General features: G+C 37.8%; 1 protein-coding gene across 1 annotated transcript in view; it reads left to right on the forward strand.

The window, feature by feature from the left end:
- The window catches only part of LOC100521702 (melanoma-associated antigen B16-like), a 287354-nt gene that overhangs the window by 57632 nt on the left and 206478 nt on the right, over nucleotides 1-23244 (forward strand). The window contains exon 2 of the mRNA XM_085007602.1: nucleotides 10073-10172. The gene's annotated coding sequence lies outside the window, so the exon portion shown is untranslated. The remainder of the gene's footprint in view (nucleotides 1-10072; nucleotides 10173-23244) is intronic.

The raw sequence follows: 23244 nt of genomic DNA on the forward strand, positions 1-23244 counted from the left end.
ACAAATAGTTGTGTAAGCCAACAGTAGCACCGTAGTAAAGAGTTTGCCAATCAATCTCATGGGAGATTGATTCATTTAGCATCAATAAGGAGAAAGATACTGAACATCAAGCAGAAAGGTACTGGGCTAGAAACTATGAGCACAAAGTCAAAGAAGAAATAGTTACTGCCCTTAAACTATCCTACTAATGAGATGTAAAATGTGAGGTTATGTTTGCATGTGTGCATGAATTCTCAAAGCGGCCTTTATATTCTGAAAATAGTGTATACTAGGTTAATTTTGTTCTTTAACACTGACATTTAATTTATTGAAGTTGAAAATTGAAACACTTTATTCTTCCATAGGCTTTAGTTTCAACTCTCCATAGTTTCCAATGTCTTATTATTTTACTATTTAGAGTCTATAAAATTTAACAGATGCCCACTCTTACCACAGTTATTCAACATAGTCCTACCCACAGCAATCAGACAAACAAAAGAAATAAAATGCATCCAAATAGGAAGAGAAGAGGTAAAACTGCCACCGTATGCAGATGACATGATACTATATACAGAAAACCCTAAGGACTCTACACAAAAACTATTTGAACTGATCAACAAATTCAGCAAAGTAGCAGGATATAAGATTAACATTCAGAAATCAGGCACATTTCTATAAACCCACAATGAAATATTAGAAAAGGAATACAAAAATACAATACCTTTTAAAATTGCACCCCAAAAAATCAAATACCTGGGAATAAACCTGACCAAGGAGGGGAAAAACACATATGCTGAGTACCATAAAAAATCAATCAAGGCAATTAAAGAAGATGTAAAGAAATGGAAAAATACTCCATGCTCCTGGGTTGGAAAAATTAATATTGTAAAAATGGCCATACTACCCAAAGCAATCTATAGATTCAATGTAATCCCTATCTAATTGCCCATGACATTTTTCACAGAGCTAGAACAAACAATCCAAAAATTTGTATGGAACCCAAAATACCCAAATTGTTAAAGCAATCCTGAGGAACAAAAACCAAGCAGGAGGCATAACTCTCCCAGACTTCAGGCAGTATTACAAAGCCACAGTCATCAAGACAGTGTGGTACTGGTCCCAAAACAGACATACAGACCAATGGAACAGAATAGAGAACCCAGAAATAAACCCAGGCACCTATGGTCAATTCATCTTTGACAAAGGAGGCAAGAATATAAAATGGGAAAATAACAAACACTTTTAAATGGCCTTTGGAAAATACAATTCCCATTTAAAAATACTTTGGAACAATTTTAAACTGGATATATAAATGTAATATGCAGTTGCCATTTTACATACACCAGTTATCTGAAGTAAAATCAAAGCCTCCCCAAATAATAAATATTCTTATGAATTCAACATATATACACACATGTATGTATATATGTATATACACACTTATACATATACTGTGAAGCTAAGCACTGGCTGTGGTGGTGAAGTAGGAGGTGAAACAAATCAGCTGTGTAGAAGTTCTAGCCAAATTTTGCATCTGTGCAAGTGTGGGAAAAGACCAACTGGGAGAGAGGTCATGGAAGCTGGGACCAGAAGCCAGCAGGTGGGAGTCTGGGGCCCTATAGTGGAAGATTTGTGTTTCTGTGTTTCCATTTAGCCAACATGTGTAGAGCCCACAGGTTCTGTGTGCCTGTGTATCTTGCCCCCCCCCCCCCACCATGTTTACATGTGTGAGTGGCAGCAAGGTCCCTACGCTGCGCCCCGCCAGCCAGCTATGTCCATAAACTGAAGGTGCTAGTCCTAGTCCCATGCCCCCTTCTTCCTTTCCCCTCACCGCACGCATGCCTCACACAGTTGTCCACAGCCTGTCCCCAGGAAACAAGAAGTGACTGTTCTCCTTTGTCTGAGAATCCCTTCTCTGTCCACACCTTGCCTCTTTTTGTTCACAAATTCATATTCCTCCCCGCCTCCAGCTTTTAACTTGGGATCAGTAACCCACTCGTCTGGCTTCTCAGATATACATCTTGCATATTTATCTTCCTGTGGTCTTACGATGTCTTTCAGAAAATGGTTAATTTATATGATTTACCATGGGATTTGTTCTAATAAATCATTCTTATATCACATGTTATTAAAAAATAACAAGCCAAGCAGCAATTTTGGGTTCAGGACTTGTTAAAAGGCATCTTGGTGCTTCAGGATCTCCTTCTTGCACTTCCTTAGCAGCAAAGGACTTAAGGGTGTTCCCTAAGTATGAGGAGCATTTTAAGGGATGAGGTTCAGTGCCATCTGGGGTGACTTCCTTAATCGTAACTCAGACCTGTGATTTTGATATTTGTTCTAGACTATTCTAACAATGAGCTTTTTTTTTTTTTTAATTTTAGGGTTGCAGGTGTGGCATATGGAAGTTCCCAGGCTAGGGGTTGAATCAGAGCTTCAGCTGCTGGCCTACACCACAGCCACAGCAAGCTGGGATCTGAGCCACGTCTGTGACCTACACTGCAGCTCCCAGTAGTGCCGGATCCTTAACCCACTGAGCTGGGACAGGGATTGAACCTTCATTTTCATGGATGCTAGTCAGGCTCGTTTCCACTGAGCCACAATGGGAACTCCAAAATGAGCATTTTTAACAGAGGATTAGACTGCCTAACAAAGTAATGAACTTCATGTTGCTGGGAAGGTTCAAGTGCATGCTGTATGAATATTACCTTTCAATGTTGCTTTAGGGGGATTCCTCAACTGATTTTAAGCTGGACTAGATAAAAAGCAGGTACTTTTCCAACATATACTAGTGGTTCTTCAATATTATGAAAAAAATCACAGATTTTATAAAAAGCAGAGAAATTTTAAGATTTTGTTAGTGATTTATATTGCAGTTTTTCACACCAGCCTAAGATTTTTTTTATATGAAGGTTTACCAGGAAAAAGTGCTTAAAAGTAATATCTTTATTTTCTTCATGGGTATTTTCTGTTGTTAAGAAAAACTATATCATCTATAATAGAGATATGTCTAATCATTGAAAGTTATTTCTATTAGTAATAATTTCTCTTTATTCCTCACTAAATATAGTAAACACTGTGTTGAGCAATATATAATTTTATCTACATTCTGATAAATACCAGAAGGCAAATTCGTGGTGCTGATCCAGAAAATACAGTCCTTAATTAAATCGTTAACCAGATTTAACATATTCTTCCAAATAAACATATGTTGAAATAAGTAGTATATATTTCTCTTGCTTTAAAGAAAGAAAGTTCAAATGAAATGTTTCAGTTAGCAGTTACTTTTTTTTTGGTGGAGTTATTTCATAAGAAATGCATTCTTGATTTTTTTCCATAGAGGAAAAAAAATATTCTCTTTCTGACTCAGTTTTCATTTATCTCATTTTTTTTAAAGGAATATAGAAGAAATCGCCTTTGCTGCACACATTGGGGGTTACTTATCAGTTTTGGGGAAGATTGTTGATTTGGGAGGAAGAAAGTTGAAAGATGACAGCCGAGGAGATTGTACTCCGGTCTTTAGGTTGCCAGCTCATGGCAACGCTGGATGGTTAACCCACTGAGCAAGGGCAGGGATCGAACCCGCAACCTCATGGTTCCTAGTCGGATTGGTTAACCACTTGGGGCTTCTAGAGAGGCAATCAAGACGTGTAAGACTTAGAAATCAAAATCTACCATAGGTCTTTTATTATGTATAGTTCATATATTTGAGAAAAATTTAATTTACAAAGTACTTAAACTAAAAATAATTATTAGGTAGAGTGACTAGGTGGAGACTAAAGGCTACCAGAAGATTGAGACCTATGTCTAGATACTCATGTCGCAACAGAAGAAAGGGTGGGGGAAAAAAAACTGTAACTGCAATGTATACATCTAAGGATGACCTGACCCCCTTGCTGTACAGTGGGGAAAAAAAAAAAAAAAAAAAAAAGGCTACCAGAAGAGAAAATACTAAGCATTTCTGTGATATTCAAAGCCACTGAAAATCTAATACCATGGTTTTGTGACTAGATATATACTTATTAACAATCTCCATGTCCTCTGGGTTGCTATTTTTCACTAACTTACTTAGGCAGATTTTACAAACATTTTCTGTGTTGTAAAATTTATATTATTAAAAAATAAAAACAAACAAAAATTATGACCATGCAGCTCCTTAACTACAACTTAAGCATTTTCTGGCCTATTACCTTTTTATAGGCAGAGCTGGTCATTCAGGTGAGGCCTGGAAGCTATGTATGGGTAAGAGGAGGAGGCATGGTTTGTCATCTGTTCATGGGTCAGTGGCTTGTCACATAACTGCCATTTACTGCTACACAGGGCTCAGTAATGCAGATAACATTAGAGATAATTAAGGAAACTGTTTTTTCAGCTCTTTGATTACTTCTGCCTTCTTTATCTCTATACTTCACATTTACTTCATAGCTGAGTGAATTTTGGCATCTTCCTTTTTTGGTGACATTAGAACTCTGTCACTTAGTACTTCAGTAATACTCATCGCTTTTCCAGCATATTTCAAAGCTTTTTCTGTCCCAAATTTTGAGCCAACAATTACTGAGAACCTATCACTCCTTCACTGTGGGGCATAGGAAGATTAACTAAATGTGATCCTTCTCCACAAAGAGCATAAATAACAAGAGTTCAAGTTGGTATCTCAAAGAAAAGGGTAAGTGGAAATAGAGGAATAGAGAGACTGCCTATAGATGGTGAGATTTGAGAAGCCTTCTGGCCCCTTTAACTGGCCTTGAAAATGGGCAAAGCAGTGACAGATGGATGTGGCAAAGAAGTGCTCTCTTTACTTTTCCATCTTCTACTCTCTTGGATGCATGATGTCAGTCTTTAGTCCCTGTCTATTGTCTAAACATACTTGTTACAACTACCTTCACATTATCAAATCCACTGGTCAACTAGCAGTTCTCACCTTAACTGAACTCACAATGGCACTTGACTGAGCTTCGTCTCTTCTTCTTGAAACACTTTCTTTTCTGGATTATTGGACCTCGCACTACTCTCCTTTTTTCCCGTGCCTTGGTGGTGACTTTTTCTAGCTTCCTTTGGTGTAACTGCTTGTATAGACCTCTAAATTTTGACATGCCCCAGGGCTGAGTACTCAAGCCTCTTTCCATACCATTTTTACATAGGTCAGTGGTTCTTAAATCTGGTTGCACATTTGGGGAGATTTTAAAATTCATCATTATTATCCTGGGCCGCACTGCAGAGAATGATTCGATTGGTCTGGAGATAGAGGCCATCAGTATTTTATTTTAAATCTATCCCAGAGAGGATTGAGAATCCCTGAATGGAGCTGTCTCATCCAGTTCAATGACTCCAAATGACACACAAAAAAATCTGGTGATTCAAATGGAAGTCTCCAGTCTTGAGCTCTCTTTTGAATCCCAGACTCAATGAAAGGATTACTAGACATTTGCACTTTGCAGTCTAATGATCATTTCAAAGTTAGTAGGTCCAAAACCAGCCTTTTAATTCTCCATTCAAATTGTATCACTCCTCTGCTCTCAATCCTCCAAATCCTTTAATATCTCATGAGAATAAAACCCACATCTTTACCATGGTTCATAGCCTTGGGAGGCTAGTTTTTATGACCTTGCATCTACCTCCTTTCTTGAAATCCATTATTCAAGGTGCATCAGCCACCCTGGTTGCCATGATTTTCCTATAATATCTCATACATGTTCCTGTCAAGGGCCTTTGTACCCACTGTTACTTAGATTGTATATAATGTGGCTCTCTTTCTCATATTATTCAGACTATTGTCCAAATGTTACTCTCCTCAGGGAAGACTTCCCTGAGTGCTTGATTATAAGGAGTAACTTCTATCCTCTTATTTTATTTTTAATACCTGACATTTTATTATATGTTAACTTATTTAATTTCTTTCTTTTCACTAGAATATAGGCTCCATTAACGTAGGGACATTGTTTTCTTCCCCATCATATCTCTAGCATCTGAAACAGCATCTTGCATGTGGTAGGTAGGTAGGTACTCACTAAATGAACTGATGAATGTGTATGAATGTGAGGGAAGAAACTTCAGCCAAAGGAGCAGTATGAAAAATGTCATGGAAATGAGAAAAATTAGCTAGTTAGGGAGAAAAACATATTTGACATATTCGAAGGTTACTTAGAGAAGAGTGGCAGAGATGGTTCTAGAAAGGAAATTACAAGCCAGGATATGGAGGGCCCTAAATGACACATGTGGATTTTAGGAAATGGGAAGCCACTGAAGGTTTTTTTGATGGGCTGCTCATTTGATTGTATTGAAGCTAAAATCAAATGATTTCATAACTGAATACAAGTGACTAAAGCAAAAAAAAAAAAAGAAAGAGTTAAATATGATTCCCAAATGTTAGGCCTGGGTAATTGAAAGGATGTTAATGACATCAACAAAGAGAAAGAAAACACAATAGTGTGATACTGTTGTTTTGTTATGACTTAGTGTAATTGGTAGATTTGGAGATTAGAAAAATAATCCTTTCTGTTTATATTACTGCTGAGCCACAATGGGAACTCCAAGAAAAGAATGTTTAAGGAGAGAAAAAAAAAAATGAATCATACCCTCAAATCAAGCAAAACTAGTTTTAGAGGAATAAACTAAAAATTCAAGAAGGGAGTATGGGTTATCCATAGAATATCCATCATACCATATGGTATGGTATCCATATAAAAATGTAAGGTAGTTGTAATAGTCCTAGGAAGAAATTCACATGTGTCATCTTCTGACTCAGAAAGGAAAAATAAGAGAAAAAAAAAAAGAAGAGAAGAGGAGAAAAGAGAAAGGTGGATGGGCTAGAGTTGAGAAAGCATGTGTTAAGTAGCTAAAATCCCAATCATCTGCTGATATTTGGTACAGAATGGGGTGGGAGAGGAGTTGGCTAACATAGGTGAGAGGATTATGATCAACACTGTGTTGGCACTTTTCCTCCTGACCTACGGTTTAATAAGTAATGTATATAGACTTACCTGTAAATTTATAAAAGTGCATGAATAAAATGTTACATTTAAATGTAGAGTCTGTCTATGTTGTAATTGCATGATAAGAAAAATATCAGTCTTGGTATTTCTTAAAAAACATTTTAATAAGGACGAACATTCATTTACTGTGATGGTATTGATGATGATAACAATGAGTCTTCAATTCCAAGTTCTTCTGTGAAATATCTAGTCATAAGAAGTTAGGGTCTTCCTTTCTTGCAGAGAAGCATCACTATAGTTTTCTTATTTTTGCCTTTTTAGTACCACACTTGCAGCATATGGAGGTTCCCAGGCTAGGGGTCCAATCAGAGCTGAAGCCGCTGGCCCAAGCCCTAGTCACAGCAACGGGGGAGGATTGAAGCTGCATCTGCGACCTACACCACAGCTCACAGCAACGCCAGATCCTTAACCCACTGAACAAGGCCAGGGATGGAACCTACATCCTCATGGATGCTAGTTGAGTTCATTAACCACTGAGCCTCAACGGGAACTCCTATAGTTTTCTTAATTGTACAGAAATTAGGTAGAAAGTTCTAGGTTTATTTGTTTTGCTGTTGTTGTCTTACAGCTACATCTGTGGCATATGGAAGTTCCCAGGCTTGGGGTCAAATTGGAGCTGCAGCTACAGGCCTACACACAGCAACAGCAACACTGGATCCAAGGTGAATCTGCGACCTACCCTGCAGCTTGTGGCCACTCGGAATTCTAACCTACTGAGTGAGGCCAGGGGTCAAATCCTCATCCTCACAGAAACAGTATGGGGTCCTTAACCTGCTAAGCCAAAACAGGAACTCTAGGATTATTTCTTTCTTTTTTTTTTTTTTTTTTTTTTTGGCTTCTTGCTATTTCTTGGGCCGCTCCTGCGGCATATGGAGATTCCCAGGCTAGGGGTCCAATTGGAGCTGTAGCCACCGGCCTACACCAGAGCCACAGCAACGTGGGATCCGAGCCACGTCTGCGACCTACACCACAGCTCACGGCAACGCCGGATCGTTAACCCACTGAGCAAGGGCAGGGACCGAACCCGCAACCTCATGGGTCCTAGTCGGATTCGTTAACCACTGCGCCACGACGGGAACTCCGTAGGATTATTTCTGATGAATGAGTTATTCACGTCAAGTGCTTAGAGCTTAGCACAATGCCTGGCACAGAGAGGAGGGTCAGTGGTTCTTAATTATAATTCATCATCACCATCATAATCATCACTGTTGTGAAAAAGAGGAATATGAATTTGGATTAATAAACTGTGTAAACTGTTATTGTCCCATATTTTTATATTGTAATAGATTGGTAATAATTTGAAAAATATTGCAAAGACAAGTTGTCACTTTTTGATGTTTGACCATAAAAATTTCACCTATTCAGGGAATGTAAACTGGTACAGCCACTATGGAGAACAGTTTGGAGATCCCTTAGAAATCTATACATAGAACTTCCATATGACCCCGCAATCCCACTCTTGGGCATCTATCCGGACAAAACTCTACTTAAAAGAGGCACATGCACCCGCATGTTCATTGCAGCACTATTCACAATAGCCAGGACATGGAAACAACCCAAATGTCCATCGACAGATGATTGGATTCGGAAGAGGTGGTATATATACACAATGGAATACTACTCAGCCATACAAAAGAATGACATCATGCCATTTGCAGCAACATGGATGGAACTAGAGACTCTCATACTGAATGAAATGAGCCAGAAAGACAAAGACAAATACCATATGATATCACTTTTAACTGGAATCTAATATCCAGCACAAATGAACATCTCCTCAGAAAAGAAAATCATGGACTTGGAGAAGAGACTTGTGGTTGCCTGATGGGAGGGGGAGGGAGTGGGAGGGATGGGGAGCTTGGGCTTATCAGACACAACTTAGAATAGATTTACAAGGAGATCCTGCTGAGTGGCATTGAGAACTTTGTCTAGATACTCATGTTGCAACAGAAGAAAGGGTGGGGGAAAAATGTAATTGTAATGTATACATGTAAGGATAACTTGATCCCCTTGCTGTACAGTGGGAAAATAAAAAAAAAATTAAAAAAAAATTTCACCTATTCATATGTCAAGTCACTGATCAGTATTATTCTATTTGGTATCATGTAACTATCATATTTCATCTCATGAGAACTCCACTGTAGCTTAGCATTAATTAAACATATTAAATTGAGTAGCTTAGCCTTTTGAAATGAATTAGTATTTTTCAAAATTATACCAGTCATAATGGAATCATTAAATATTAATATGAATGTCATATATATGTTTCTACAAAAATTTCATTGCAATCATTGTAAATGCATTATTGTAATAAAGGATATCAATAGCAGAAAATACATTCTAAATCTATCCAATGTATTTTCCCTTTAAAATTTTATCCTATTAGCGTAAAAGATTTTACTTATATTTCAGACTTGGAATTTTTTAATATATTACAGATGACATTTTTCCATTTTTTTCCAATTTTATTTAGATATAATTGAGATACAAAGTTTTATAAGTTTAAGATGTACAATGCATTGCTTTGATACACTTATATGTTTCAAAACAATTACCACCATAGCATGAACTAACACTTCCATCATGCCACATAACTAACAATTCTTTTTTGTGGTGAGGACAATTAAATCTACTTTCTTAGAAACTTCTGAGTGTATATTACAGTGTTATTCACTATAATCATGATTCTGTATATTAAATCTTTACAACTTATTCATCTTATTCCTGAAAGTTTCTACCCTTTGAGCAACCATATTCTATTAGTCTTTGTGCCTGTTTTTTTTTTTTTTTTTTCTTTTTGGTTGACCCTGAGGATGTGGAAGTTCTAGGGTCAGGGATCAAACCCTGACAGCAGCAACTTCAGCTGCTGCAGTAATAACACTGAATCCTTAATCCATTGCACTACAAGAGAATTCCTCTTTGTGTCTGTTTTTAATGCCAGTATCATATTGTTTTGATTCTGTAGTTCTTGGTTGACAGTGTTTTTCTTGCAGCCCTTTGAATAAATCATCTAATTTTCTAATTTAGACTTATGGCTGTTCTCTTGTAAGAGAGAAATTTTTCCCTTCCTGCTTTTAAAATTCTATCTTTGTCTTTTATTTTAGACATTTTTATTATAATGTGTCCTGATGAAGATCATTGTGGATTGAATACTTTGGGTGACCGTTTATTTTTATGAAGCCAGATGTCCACATCTGCCTCCAGGTTTGAGATGTTCTCAGTCATTATTTTTTAAAATAAGCTTTCTATTTCTTCACCCCTCTTCTTCTGGGTTCCAGAGATGCTTGTATTATTATTTGATGATATCCATAAGCTCCATAGGCTTTCTTTATCTTCTTTTTTTTTTTTTTTTGGAGCTTCTTTTATAGTTGATCTCTCTTCTAGGTCAGTGAGTCTTCTACTTTGTTGAATGTACTGTTGAAGCTCTCTTTTGAATTCTTCAAGTTCAGTCATGTTATTCTTCAGCCTCAAAATTTATATTTTGTTCTTTTTTAGTGTTTTCTCTTTGTTGAACTTCTCATTTTGTTCTCGTGTTGTTTTCCTGATGCTATTGGTTATTTATTGTTAATTGTGTTCTCTTATACCTCTCCGAGTATCTTTAGGACAATTGTTTTGAATTCTTTGTCATGGAATTCCTGGATCTCTGTTTCTTTGGGTCCAGTTACTGGAGGTTTACTGTATTTTTTTGGTGGAGTCATATTTCTCTGATTCTTTATGTTCCCTGTAGCCTTGGATAGGTGTCTGTGCATTTAAAAAAGCAGTCACCTCTTTTAGAGTTATGGACTGCCATCAGTAAGGAAAAATTTTCACCTATGAGAGGGGCTGCATTGGAAAATGCTGTGATTTGGGGTCTAGTGGTGCAGCACACCTTATGTGGGTGTGGATATAGTGGCATATGGCAGGCCTGAGAGGTGTGATCTTTCTTTGTCTCAGGCTGCTTGGAGTTCACAGCATTTACAACTGGATAGACTTTGGGGAGTCCTCAATGGCTGCAAGTACTGTTGAGGTCTTCAGTGGTATTTCCAGGATCAGCAGCTAAGGCAGACTTTGGTGGTGGCCTGAGCTGCTGGTGTTCATACACTCAGCTATGGTGGCCAGCTGCAAGTGCCTATGTAGAGGCAGGGCTGTTTGCAAGATGCACACGTAGTGGTGGGGTCCAAGGCCAGCAGAAAAAGCTGGGACCAACTTAGAGCTCACCAACAGTTACTCGCTGTCCCCCTGTGCATTCACACTGCAGTGGAGGGTTGTACTGGGGGTCTGTATGTGGTTGTGCATGTGCACATTTGAAGGGGCTAGCTGCAGGTGAGTGTGGTGGTTCAGGCCAATGATAGAAGACTGAGCCTGATCTGTACAGAGACCTTGATTGTTGTCATGCTCTCCTGTGGCTACACATTGCCTATCCAGGATTGCACACTGCAGTGGAAGCTGGTGACAGGGGTTGGCTAAGGGGTGTGCCAGTGCATAGCTGGAGGGGCTAGCCCTGAGCCTTTGCAGAACAGTGGGGGTATAGGATAGTGTCTTACACTCTAGCAGTTGCAGAGGCCTGAGCTGGCTGTCAGTGTTGTTCCTGGGTTTGGATAGGTGTGGCAGGGAAGGGGAACAGGGAAGGACTTGGGTGGCTGTCATCAGTGAATGTGAATATGTACCTTTGGGGTGAAAGCTTATGAAATCTGCAAGTGATCCGCCTTGGCTGTGCTAGCATTGGTTTCATCAATGGTGAAATCTGTCAGGTTTGTCTACTGAGCAGGTCACTGTGGATTGCTGAACAGTTCTAGCTTGAGGAATGGGATGATTGCAGACAAAATGAGGTTGTCTTCCTTCTTGTGCAGTTATTCTCAGGCTTTTTGTTCCATTGTGTTACTAAAATTACTTAATAGGACTCCAGAGCTCTCCTAGAGAGCTTTGTTTGTGATTAGCTGTCTAGTTGTTGATGCTAGGGTCTTCTATATTGCCATTTTAGTGATGTCACTTCTACAGGTGAGATTTCAATGGTACCCAACTGTGAAGGGAAAAAATAACAGAATTTGTTTCTAAACAGAATTGAAATTATATTCTAAGAAGTTCACTTATGTGAGTCTTATTTTTGACATTTTGGCAATTTACTACATGCATAAGGTGGGCATGATGTCCTCTATTATATTACTAGCAAATGATGAGGGCTTCTCAAAAAGTAAATGTTAAATAACTCTTACAGTAAAATGTGAATCTTATCAGTAGGCTTCAAAATGGATTAGCTAAAGTACACACTTTAACACTGTTTATTATAAATTGAAAACATAACAAAGCACAGAGTTCCTATTGTGGCTCAGCAGTAATGAACCCAACTAGTATCCCATGAGGACTCAGGTTCCATCCCTGGCCTTGCTCAGTGGGTTAAGGATCTGGCATTGCCACAAACTGTGGTGTAGATCTCAGATGTGGCTAGGATGCTGCATTGCTGTGGCTGTGGTTTAGGCCAGCAGCTGCAGCTCCAATTCGACCCCTAGCCTGGAAACCTCCATGTGCCATGGGTGCAGCCCTAAAAAAAGCAAAAAATAAAATAAATAAAAAATAAAAACATAACGAGGCAGAAATATTTATTCCAACTCTGCCCTCAAATATCTTACCATAATAAATTGTAATTAATGGACGACCTTTTAGTGCAGAGTTGTTGTTTTTAACTCATTATAATTTCTAAAGTCTACATGCTTTTCCACCTGGGTTCATTATTGAAAATTATTCTAAACACAGTGATAGGTTAAATATAAATATGAGATGTGTAAAGATAGTATATCATTGTGGGGATATGGATGGAGAATTGTGATCTTACCCATGCCTAGTAGTTTCTATTAGGAAGAAGAATGGAATACTTGTCAATATATTTAAGCTCTTTTGTTATTTTTTATTTGTTCATTTTTTTTTTTTTTAGCAGAATCAAAGCCTATATTCAAGTTTAACAATAGAGGAGTTACTGCTGTGGTACAGTGGGTTAATGATCTAGCTTGTCTCATGGAGGCACTGATTTGATCCACAGACTGGCACAGTGAGTTAAGGATCCAATGTTGCCATGGCATAGGTCGCAGCTGTGCCTCAGAGTCGATCCTGCCTGGGAACATATATATGCTGCAGGCGCGGCCATAAAAAACAGATAGGGAGTTCTCACTGTGGCTCATCAGAAACAAACCCAACTAGTATCTATGAGGATGCAGGTTTGATCCCTGGCCTCATTCAGTGGGTTGGGGATCCAGTGTTGCCTTGAGCTGTGGTGTAGGTCACAGATGTGGCTTGGATCCCACGTTGCTGTGGTTGTGATGTAGGCTGGCAGCTACAGCTCCTATTTGACTCCTAGCCCGGTAACTTTCATATGCTGCAGTGCGGCCCTAAAAAGCAAGCAAACAAACGAATGCAATAGAACCAGCATACTTAATAAATAAATATCTAAATGCAAGTAAGATTTTTGAATATTAAATGGTTCATTTATATTCACAATCTGATTTATATTTGGTTGTCACAGAGCAAAGACCTACGCCTTGGAAAAATCTTAAGCTCTAATTTTTAGTATTTTCATTTATAATAGTAAATATCAATGACATGACTTTAAACAACTACAGACACTATCTATGGGTAATGGAGTTATCACATTCCATTACCTAGAGATGTAGTGAATAGACTAGCCCATAATCAATTTTACCAACTGGCCCTTTTGTTACTCTTAGGGCAAGTAAGCAGAGGCCTGAATTTTATGGTAGGTACAAATCATTGTCCATTTTGTTCAATTTCAAGGCTACCGTGTGCCAAACCAAATTTGGAAAATAATAAACTGATATGGATCTTCATTCCTTGAGGGGAAGTACTCTATGACCATGCTTCATTTTGATTTAAAACTAGTGTGTTTTTTATATAGTCTGAAGACAGTTTTAGTAAAAAAGATTTATTTACCCACTAACCAAATCTCCTTTACCTCATAATTGCAGGTGATGAGGGACCTAACAAATGAAAAGCCCTGAACCCTAGTTCATGAATTTAAAAGCATGAGGCATAATTTTGATACTATTCTCATTTTATAGTCCTCTATGCCAAGGGAAGCACAAGTTCTTTTCTACCATAAACAAACCTACAGATTTCTGGTAAACATAGACATACAGTCTGTGACCTAAAAAAATGAATGGAATAGATAGAGCATAATCAAAATATTTTTGAGGAGTTCCTGTTGTGACACAGTGGAAACGAATCTGACTAGTACCCATGAGGATGCAGGTTTGACCACTCAGTGGATCGGGGATCCTGTGTTGCCTTGAGCTGTGGTGTAGGTTGCAAATGTGGCTTGGATTCCATGTTGCTGTGGTTACGGTGTAGACTGGCGGCTGTTGTTCCGATTCGACCTAAACACACACACACACCACACACACACACACAAAGTTTTTGAAATAATGCTTGACTTTATTAGCTGTGCCCCCTGATTTCTAGGTTATAGAAGGCCCTGGTTCTCATGTAACTACGTAAGGCTCTGTAGATGAGACTAAAGTCACCAAGTTCCCACACATTTGGTCCACAGAGTAAAAAATAAGATGAAAATGAAATTTTACATAAATAAAATTTAAGTAGAATAATCAGACAAAATGTAATATGTTTTAACAATCTAGATTTTTATTTCCCTCTTTCCCCAAGCAGAATTCCTTATGAAGATGGCTTTTTATAAAAATAGATATCTTGGTGGATTAATTATTATCATTTTTAGACTGATGTTATCTAGAACTTTTACCTTAAACTTAAAACCCTGTTTTCTTCACATTGATACCAAAAATTTGGAGTAATCAATAATTCAAGCTAATGCCTCTCAGTCATAAATAGGGGCTTTCTAAATGGTTGTCTATAGAGAAATTATTTGAAAATTTATCATAATAAAAGAGATGAGTGACAGGTTCTTGCCTCATGTCTCCTCCTTTGAATTGTTCTGAGTATGCCATTATACTGAGTTACATGTAGTCCTCCAGCAAATATCCCTTTTAGTTTTTGTCACAAGGAATCAATGAAAAAATGCCTCAAGACAGCTAGAGAAAGTAAGGGTGCATTTAAAGAACCATTTTTTTTCAATTCCCTGGCTGTAGCCTTGTCTAGTTCACCATCAGTTCCTTTTTTTGATGCAGTATTGCAAAAAAATATCTACTGTTCTTTCAAAATATATTTTGGTGGCAACGATATAAAATTTGTGATTTTTCTTCTAGAGTTCTGATTTAGATTGTCCCCACAGCATTAAAATGCACTCCCTGGGAGGCTTATAATACAACACAGAGAACAAAGTTTGAACTCTGGAGGAGCTAAGTTATACCAGAACACAGAGCAGCAGTAGGGAAAGCATACCATCAGAATATATTTTTGAAATTGAGGTAAGAAAGAGCTATCATTATTATTTGCAAGCACTCAGTACTTATACTGTGCAACATACTGTAGTATGGTCAATGAGACATACAGAACCAAGAAAGATGTGGTTCCTGCACTCGAGGAGTTTGTAATCTCTTGGAGAAGATGTACGTACTTATAAATAACTCTGATGCCTAGGAGATAATGAAGTGTGGAAAGTGAATGGCTGAATGCACACTCTGAATAAACAAGGGAAGAGCCACAAGGTTCCAAATTGAAACATTGCTGTTATGATACAAGATATTAAGCAGAATGTGTTTAGTGCTAGATATTTCTCTCAAAAGTTTCCTGGAAGCTGTGCAGTACAGTATGGTAGGAACTAACCACATGTGGCTATTTAAATTTAATTAAAATAAAAATTCAGTGTCTCAGTAGCATTAGTCACATTTCAAGTGCTTTTTGTGGCTAGTGGCTACTATATTGGACAGAAAGGATGGAACATTTATATCGTTGCAGAACGTTCTTTTGGATGGCACTCTTCTAGAGCCTGCCTCTTTTCCATATTAAAGATTAACTGAGTTTATTACTCTCTAAAGTAGTGGGGACATGTGATTATTTGAAATACTGAGAGGTCCTGACATTTCATAAATTACAAGACTCACATTCTTAAAATTTGGGGGGGATATTTTTAGAATCTAAAAATGGATTTAAAAGAATGGGAAATGTAAATTGTATAAAAATGTATCTGTTTACTTTTTAAGTATTAACTATGGCTCTGTGGTTGAGAGAAAATGCAAGTATGTATTATGGTCAGGTATTACAAATATTAACATTATTAAAAGGAGTTCTAATTTAATGGGAGTTAAGGCAGATTATCCTCAGCCAAATATAATTGACTTTGAGACTAGACATAGCACTAATGTACTTGAGGTAATATTGAGCATGATTGTTTCCATGGGAACATTCCTGGAGTGGCTACTGCCTTAAAAGAGATGCTCAGGGCATTACACAGAAGATTTGGTGGTGTCCATGCAGCTGATTCAGATTCCAATCCAATGAATTTTTTAACTAAAAGAAAAGTAAAATGTACTATATGCATTGCAATAAGCCAGAAAATTTCACACTGGAGTATAGAAGTGGCTCAATGAGCAACTAAGACCAAGAGTTAGAGCAGCAATCTGCTGGATGACAGGAGGCAGTCTACACTTTGCACGGTATCTGGATGGAGTGTATTGTGGTAGAAAACAAAGGATGGAGACATGTAGGCCCTGCCATGGACACTTTACATGAGAAGAGGAAAAGACTTTTGTGTAGACAGTGAATAGAGCCCTCAACCAGGAAAGTAGCATTCTAGGAAAAAAAACAAAACAAAACAAAACTGGAGGATTCAGGAGTTAAATAGGACTCAGAAAAAGGTCATTAGAACATAGAAAGAGGGAAATCTAGCTAGCAGTCCAGAGATTGGTCTCTCTCCACATGGCCTAAGGGTTTTGATCAAGTCTTCACCAAGGGAAAAGTAGATGTTGATACTGGAAACCCACTTAATGTGTATTTGGTAGCTGTACATCTTTTTATGAGTAGTTTGATGTTTATGTAGCTCCCAAATCAAGTTATAGATTCAATTATCATCACAAATCCTTTTATCATCTTAAATTCTTTATTTTAAGCAGAATTTCAGACACTGTCACTGATTCATACTCAGCTCAATTGACCTTGCCTGAGTTCTTCAGAAAAGAGCTGGTGAAGCCTGGCAAGCAGCACCATATAGACAGTGCTACCTGCATAAAACTTGATTTCATTTAATCAGCTCAGCACCTTTTCAGGGGATAGACTATTATTATTCATAATTTGTGAATGTGTAAATAGAGACCTAGGTATATAAATATCTTGCCTGGAGTCACACAGTAATTGACAAGGCCAGAAATGAGCCATATTTTACCTGACTCTAAAGAAAATTATAGATCCTAATTACTACAATCCAGTCCCTTCTATATAGCAATATGAGAAAAATATTTCATTGGCAAAAAACAGAGAGTCTCCTAGGCCTGATGTTGATGTTATGATTCTCCTATAAAACTTGCTGCTACCTGAAAACACCTGAAAGGTTAAAAAATATTAAAATAATCATTTTTATTCCCATGGTCATTTGGGGAAGAATTTGATTCTTCATGAAATTATGAAGCCTCGTGTGAAAACTGTAATGTCATGGTTGAATAAGTTATTTTATACCACCCTACACACATACATACACACACTACATGGGCATAAATTTATATTCTAAATATCCACTTAGTAACAAAGAAAATATTTGTTAAAAATGTTCTTTATATAGCATGAGTACATTTACATAAAGGAAATAGTGTATAGGGCAGAGAAAAAAATCTCCAAAAGGAAATACACCAAAATATTACTAGTGGTTATTTCTTTGTAGTAGGATTAGAAGTGATGTTTAATTTATTTATTAATATTGTCTTTTATTTTCCCAAATTTTGTTTGTTTCAGTTTTTTGGCCATGCCCATGCACGTGGAAGTTCTTGGGACAGGGATCGAACCTGAGTCATAGTAGCGACCCAACCCACTGCAGTGATGATGCCAGATCCTTTACTTGCTGTGCCACAACAGAACTCCAATTTTCCTAAATTTTCTTATGAAAAAGTCAACTATACTATAAAGTTGAAAGAATTTTTTGGTGTGTTTTGCTTAATTTTTCATGGGTATTTTCTATGATATATTTTAAAATAAGTACAAAAACATTATTTAAAAAAATGAGGTGGGTCACCCTATATTTCTCTTCTGTTTGCTCAATATTTGTTTTCTCAAATATTTTTTACTTCTCATGTTTCTAAAAAAGAGGCAGAGAGCCCTGGCAACTAATGATATTTTTTGTATAAATCTCAAGCTCGTTCTTATAGTCTATTGGGAGCAATTTGAGGCCTTTCCTGACAATGGATTTTCCCTCTTAACCTTGTGGAAAAGTAAGGCACTAATATAATTGACAGACTATGATGTCTGAGGGTGTTATTGGCCTATGATGTCTGATTCACAGTGGGTAGGCTGACATAATTGTGTACCTACTATTTTGGATACACACAGTTAGAAAAACCCTAACTGTCTGTCACCTCCGCTCAAGCCGAAGGAAAGGAAGGACCAGACAGCCCTACCTCTTTGACTTATAACCTCAAAGGAAATGCATACTCATATCTTTGCTTGGGAAAGAAGAGATATATGACAAAGAACATTTCTGAGTCCACAGAAACAGATGTTCTCATTCTCCTTTACCTGACAGTTTATGTCAAGAAAGTGAGGGACTTTGTTCCCTTTTTTTCCTTCACTAGTCATCTCCGACATGCACCTGGCCACCCAATCTGGGATACTGTGTCTTCAGCACTCTGCAGCAGGCATACTGTCTGAGAGTCTGAAATCTACTCTTGTCCCCTGCTTGTCCTCCTCTTGGTGAGGTCACTCTTACCTGCGCTTAATCTGCCACTTGCTGTGGTCATTTCCTTTGCTTAGATAGAATCAGATACATGAGACTGGATAACTTAGACTTAAAATATTTTCACAGAAATTAAATTATCGTTATACTAAAACTGTGTGCTTTTCCTTTTCTTAACCTATGTAAATCAGCATTCTGTGAATTGCATACTGTACTGTGAAATATTAGGATGATTCACACTTTTTTCTTAGAAAGGTACTTTGGTACTAGAGTCATATATGATTGGAGAATGCTGGATTATTTAAAGTTCAACAGTTTTCTTTACCCAGAGCTTTAATATTTCTCTGTATATCAGGCTCCCCAAGAAGGAGGTCTTGTATTCATTTTCCAAACCAATTTCATTAGAAGAATTTTTTCCTTTGCCAGTCACCATTAAGCAGGAATACTCTTTGGAGACATAACAGTTTGTAAAGCAATCTTTGCCACGCAAAGTGTGGTCTGAGGAATCAGCAGCATCAACATTACTTAGGAGATTGTTTGAAATGCAGAATCTCAGACCTCCACCCTAGACTTCCTAAATCAGAATCTTCATATTAACAAGCTTCCTAAGTGATTCATATAGATGCTTTAATGACTTTTCAGTGCACAACTATTGAACACCTACTGTAGTCAGATAGCAAAAGGTATTTTCAAATATATCATTTACTCCTCATTGTCAGACAGACTTAAATGTTCTTAGGGTTAGTATCCCAGGGTTAATTTTACAATAGGGAAGGAGTATTTTTTTTTTGTCCTTTTGCTTTTTTAGGGCCGTTTCCCGCAGCATATGGAGGTTCCCAGGCTAGGGGTCTAATCAGAGCGGTAGCCACCGGCCTATGCCAGAGCCACAGCAACATGAGATCTGAGCCGCATCTGTGACCTACACCACAGCTCACGACAATGCTAGATCCTTAACCCACTGAGCAAGGCCAGGAATTGAACCCTCAATCTCATGGTTCCTAGTTGGATTAGTTAACCACTGCGCCACGACAGGAACTCCGGGAAGGAGTATTAAACTCCAAAGTTTATTAAACACCAAAGTAGCCTATAAGTGAAAAAAACTCTTTGTTCACAGATGTCACTGCTGACATTGAATTTTTTTAAATAGATTTTTTTAAAGAGCAGTTTTAGATTCATAGCAAAACTGAGGGGAAATTACAGGGTTCCCAGATACCCTCTGCCCCTTCTCACTACATGCACACCCTCCCCTGCTCTGAAAATGCTGTACCTACCTTCATTATCGTCCAAAGGCCATAGTTTACATTAGGGTTCACTGTTGTTGTTGTACATTCTATGGGTTTTGACAAACACGGTTACATTACCATACAGAATAATTCACTGCCCTAAAAATCCTCTGTGCTCCATCTGTTCATCCCTCCCTCTCCTCTAACTTCTGGCAATTATTGATCTTTTTACTGTCTCCGTAGCCTTTTCCAGAGTGTTGTATAGTTGGAATCTCATAGTAGCCTTTTCATATGGACCTCTTTTACTTAGTAACATTCATTTAAGGTTGCTCCCTGTCTTTTCTTGGCTTGATAAATCATTTCCTTTTTGCACTGAATAATACTCAATTATCTGGTTGTACCACAATTTTTACTTCCCATTCACCTACCAAAGGACATCTTGATTGCTTTCAAGTTTTGGCAGTTATAAATAATGCTGCTATAAATGTCCATGTGCAAGTTTTTGTATGCACCTAAGTTTCTACTTCATTTATGTAAATACCACGAAGTGCAAATGCTGATAGTATGGTCAGAGTATGTTTGGTTTTATAAAAAACTGCCAAACTGTCTTCCAAAGTGGCATTCCCAAAGTTGCATTCCCACCAGTAATGAATGACATTTCTTGAAACTGAATTTGAATAGGGATATTAGTATTTGTTGTTTAAGGAATCCTGAAGATTTACTTAATAGTCTAGTTTTTATTCTTTAAATGTAATTCAGGAAAGAAATCCTATTTGATGAAAAACAAATATTTGAATACTTCATGTTTCTATTTGCCTATTATCGTAAGTATGTACATACTAAAAGTTTATACCAGAAAATGAAGTATCAAAATATCAAAGCATACACTTAGATTTGATAAAAGACATGCACAATGTATAGATAGGTGACTCCATTTGAAGTGTTGACATTCTTAAAATTGTAAAATTATCTGTGAGTTATTAGTAGTTAGTTAAGTTCTTACACCTCTGAAATTAACTCACATATCTCAAATTATGTGTGTAGTTGAAGCAACTGCAGGTAATTTTTTCTTTTTTTTTTGCTTTTTTTAAGGCTGCACCCACGGCGTATGGAAGTCCCCAGGTTAGGGGTTGAATCGGAGCTACAGCTGCCAGCCTATGCCACAGCCATAGCAATGTGGGATCTGAGCCACATCTGTGACCTACACTGTAGCTAATGGCAACGCCAGATCCTTAACCCACTGAGCGAGGCCAGGGATTGAAGCTGCATCTTCATGGATTCGGTTCTGCTGCGCCACAATGGGAACTCCAACTGCAAGTAATTTTTTTGTTTAAGAATGTAAAAGGCTTTAAATTTTGGAAGTTGCCTGGAAGACTGTTATGAAAGTAGATAAAAGGTAGCTAACAGTAGAGCTTTATTTCCACCTAAAAATCCTGACTAGATTAACAGTTTCTTTATAGTGAACATAAAGAAAAAAAGGAACAAAATATTTATTCCTCTCTCTCTTCCTGCCTGAAATTCATTTCATTTGATGTAGTAAAGATCTTCCTTAAAGAAGAATTCCAGTTAATAATTGCATAGGATATGATAAAATTAGATACCACTTTGCAGTCTCAAATACAGTGATTGATTGAGGAAATTGAATGGATGAAAACACTGGATAATACATTAGGAATAAACTTTTGCCACACAGGAATCAGGCTGTATATTCTCCTTATCCTTATCATCAAAGTTCATTCAAACAACATCATATACACCTGATATGATGAATATGACACTCAGCCACCACCTGTGAAATGTTCTTGCCAAAAATATGAATTCTGAACTGAATCAAGCCTCTAGGTCTCACTTCCATTTTAGGGAAAAGCAATAGAGTAACAGAACAAGTGACACAACAAGGAAACAGGCAAATCCAGTTTCTGAGACATACAGGGCCAACTTTCTCTGATTTGCATAAGTGTCATAAAAAAAAGTGCTCTTGATGAAACATGCTTAAGAAACATAACAGCAAAATGAAAAGTGAGATCTTACTTGGATCCTGATTTAAACAACTATTGGGAAAAATGTTGTGACGTTGAGAAATTTGATAATGAGAAAGGTATTGGATGATAGAAAGAATTATTGTTTCACTTTTCATTGTTGTGATATTTTCATTGTGTCACATAAAAATGGCCATAATTTTTTAGTCATATGTACTGAAATAAGTAGGGGCTGCATGATATTTACATTCCTGCATATTTCCTTTCCGTTACTCTAAACACAGGTACCACTGACTTCTCACCTCTTTTTCTTGCTTTTCCCTGCCCTGCTCCCTTTAGCCACACTCCAGAATTCACTATGACTGAGCCTCCTCATTGGTCTGGGGGTGCCACTCCCCTGTAAAGTTCTCTATCGCCACCATTTGTACTTTTATGCCCCTCACATACCATCTGAGTCCATCTCAAACCTACTTTCTCTCTGAAGCCATGAGTGACCGCCCTTGTGTTATTTTCTCAGTATTCTACCATACACTTTTTATTTTTTTGGGGGGGGGGCGCACCCGCGGCATATGGAGGTTCCCAGGCTAGGGGTCAATTCGGAGCTACAGCTGCCAGCCTACGCCACAGCCATAGTAACACAAGATCCAAGCTGCGTTTGCGACCTCCACCACAGCTCATGGCAATGCCAGATCCTTAACCCACTGAGCAAGGCCAGGGATCGAACTCGCAACCTCATGGTTCCTAGTTGGATTCATTTCTGCTGTGCCACAATGGGAACTCCCTACCATACACTTTTTAAATTACCAATTTGGTATTTATCATGCTCTTTTTACAGTTAATCACTGTTTATTCACCCACTTAAGTATTTATGGAATGCTTACTATGTGTCAGACACTGCTCTAGGAAATGGTTATAAAATATTGAACAAAATAGATTCCCTGCCCTCTGGGATCTGATAGTCAAATCACAGGACAGAGGAGAATAAATGCATGAAATATGTACTGGTAAATGGTGAACAATGGTGTGGCACTAATAAAGGACAGTAAATGAAATGGGATTGGAGGCATAAGAGTGCAATATGGAATTTTGAAGAACATTGCTGAAAATGCCTCATGTGATCAAAAGTGTGGAGGATATGAAAGACTTGGCAATGTGTTTATCTGAGGGCAGAAAGTTTCAGGCAGTGAGGTTTGCCAGTGCAGAGACCCTGAGGTGAGAGCTTTTCTGTAAGTTTTCCTAGAATAGGGAATCTATTGAGCCTGGCATAGACCAAATGAGGGGAAGGGTGGTAAGAGAAA

This window comes from Sus scrofa, chromosome X (assembly GCF_054392235.1).
Source record: "Sus scrofa isolate SSC_HxYL_T2T_F1_AM1 chromosome X, Sscrofa_HxYL_maternal_Yorkshire_Landrace_v2.0, whole genome shotgun sequence".
In the NCBI taxonomy this organism is placed as follows: domain Eukaryota; kingdom Metazoa; phylum Chordata; class Mammalia; order Artiodactyla; family Suidae; genus Sus; species Sus scrofa.